This window comes from Lepidochelys kempii, chromosome 6, assembly GCF_965140265.1.
Source record: "Lepidochelys kempii isolate rLepKem1 chromosome 6, rLepKem1.hap2, whole genome shotgun sequence".
Lineage (NCBI taxonomy): Eukaryota > Metazoa > Chordata > Testudines > Cheloniidae > Lepidochelys > Lepidochelys kempii.
Window position 1 is genome coordinate 78,508,681 of NC_133261.1, and position 2,500 is coordinate 78,511,180.

The following is a 2,500-nucleotide window of genomic DNA, read 5'->3' on the forward strand; positions in this document are numbered from 1 at the left end:
TTAGTGGCTACACTTTAAAGGATGGGAGTGGGAGAAGTGTCATAAAAAGCAAAGTAGTATGCAACCTCTTCAGAAGATCATTTTTTTGACAACTGTCTCTCACACAACATCTAAAACTAGTTGGATAAACTGCCAGAACCTCCCATACTGGTAAATCAATCAATCAAATGAAATAAAGAAAATCTATGTCCAGGAAAAGCAGAAAAGTGGTTTCTAGTGGTTGGACAATGACAAAGTCAGGAAGTCTGAGATTTGTTGCTAACTCCAATAATAGCTTGCTATGAATGGGTCAAAATGTATTTATGCCTCAGTTTAACCATCTGTGAAATGGGTATAACAGGATTTACCTACAACTCCTCACAGGGGTATTGTGAGTTTTAGCATTTGTGAAGTATTTTGAGGTTGATTCATGACTGGAAAGACAGAAGATCATCTTATGGAAAAACATTTTCAGTTGCATGAACAACTACTTAAAAATTCCCCAGTAAACAGATGAACACATATAACTTGTTTTGGTGAAACAAACAAGAGTTCTCAAATTTTTAGCTCAGTAGCACTCACTGAACACTGACATCCTATAACTTCATACCTACCTGGTATGTCAGCAGTAGCTACTTTCTTTACTCTATTACAAGCCAAAAGCATCTCCAGCCATGGTGTGTACTTTATTATGAACTTAGTGACTTCCTGTCTTGAAGACACACACTGTGCTGAGGTGGACGGCTTCATGATGCTGAAAAGCATCCTGGTTTTTCTGGTAAACAGCCTCCAATTTTGCCCACCTCCAAGATTACGTCAGGGTGCACGGAGTTGAGCACAAATCAACATCTACACTCAGCAGCACTATTACCTGTTCCCAGCAGCACCACTATTCCAAGCAACCAGCACTAGTAGCATTCCATCAATGGGAACCAATGATTATTACAGAGCAGTCTGCCATGCTACAAGGGTAAACCGTGGCAAATTTGTCTTCCAACATCAAGCCTACTCCTCTTAAACCTCAACCACATCGTTGGCAGATGTCAATCCTGGTTGCTTCTCCCAGTTCCCTCCTAGTTGGCAGGCAGATATTCACCCTATTGCAGGAAGAAGCAATTTGCCCCTGTAATTTACATAATGTATTATTTATAAAAAGAAAAAGCTGAAGTTCAGACAAGCATTCCCCCCCCACAAGGATGCAGAATGATTGTTCATGTCTTTCTTGAGACAAAGCAAGAACATCTCGTAGAAGAAAGCCACCACAAACTACAACAACATTGAAATTAAGGTTCTTTGGGATGAAAATCATGCTAATTGAAGTACATGGCACTTCGGTATTATAGTAACTGTGGAGCATTCAAAAACACTATACTGAGATAAAAGTTTCTTCAAATCTTACATTAAAAAAGCGTAATATGTGCACCCTCATTTAAATTATTCTGCCAAGTATGCAAACTTTATTTAACTATCTCAGTCAGACAAATCTTTCCTTCCTTAGCCCAAAATATCCACATGGAATCTATTAAATTAGTAGATTAATAATTCTACTAAAACAGCTTGGTGAGTAATGTTAATTTAACTCAGATGCATAAAATACAAAACAAAATAATGGGAGAAAACATTTTTTTACATCATTTCCACTACCATTAAGCTTCATACATGTGAATTTGTTATGCACTACCATCATACTTGAGACTGTACAAAACATGAGGAAGATATGGGGCCAAATGAAAGCAGACTTTACTCACACCAACTGCCTTACTGACACCAATGCAACTACTGCTGCATATAAGGCAAGCAAGGTTTGGTTCCATGTTTCCTGCTCCAAGACACTTCTAATAAAAATAGACAAACACTACACTGGGTGATCTGGAGACACATTTATCACAAAAAGTGGTTCAAGTGCTCTAATAACTAACACTTCTAAGAACATGTTGAAACAGCCACAGTTAATGTATTGTTATTTATTGAAACTGTACTAGTGGAAAATTAATTAGAAACAATATTATGTAGTAATAGTGTGATTTTGAAAGATTTTTAACAAATATCCTTCCTCAAGAATCAAAACCGGGAAAGGCAAAATGTGACCAATGTAATATGATAAGGCAGTGCAACTATTTTTCAAAAGAAAATAACAAAATATGGTGTGTTAGATTTTCTTCCTTCATGTCTAATATTACGAGGTTGTCCTTAGTTCTAAATATGTGACTTTGCAGAAACATTGAGACTAGCTAATTGTTTATAAATGAAAGCTTTTTGTTTATTTTCCTCATTCATAAAGATAATATTAAAGCATAATACCAGACACCTATAATCACAATCTCACTTGCCATGAAAGCTCTTCAGATATGTCAGTCTACATAGAGATATACAATTAAAATATTACTACCAGTTATCAGTATGCCCCAATTATGTCATTGAGATGTCTAAAGAAAAGTCAGTAGAACTAAGACAAACTATAAGGTGTTAGCAATTACTATTTATTAACTCAAGATGCATACAATTGTAAAATTATTTTGTA

General features: G+C 35.8%; 1 protein-coding gene across 10 annotated transcripts in view; it reads right to left on the bottom strand.

Annotated features, from left to right (window-relative positions):
- Positions 1 to 2,500, bottom strand: part of CDIN1 (CDAN1 interacting nuclease 1) — a 195,166-nt gene that overhangs the window by 151,233 nt on the left and 41,433 nt on the right. The gene's annotated exons all lie outside the window — the stretch shown is intronic.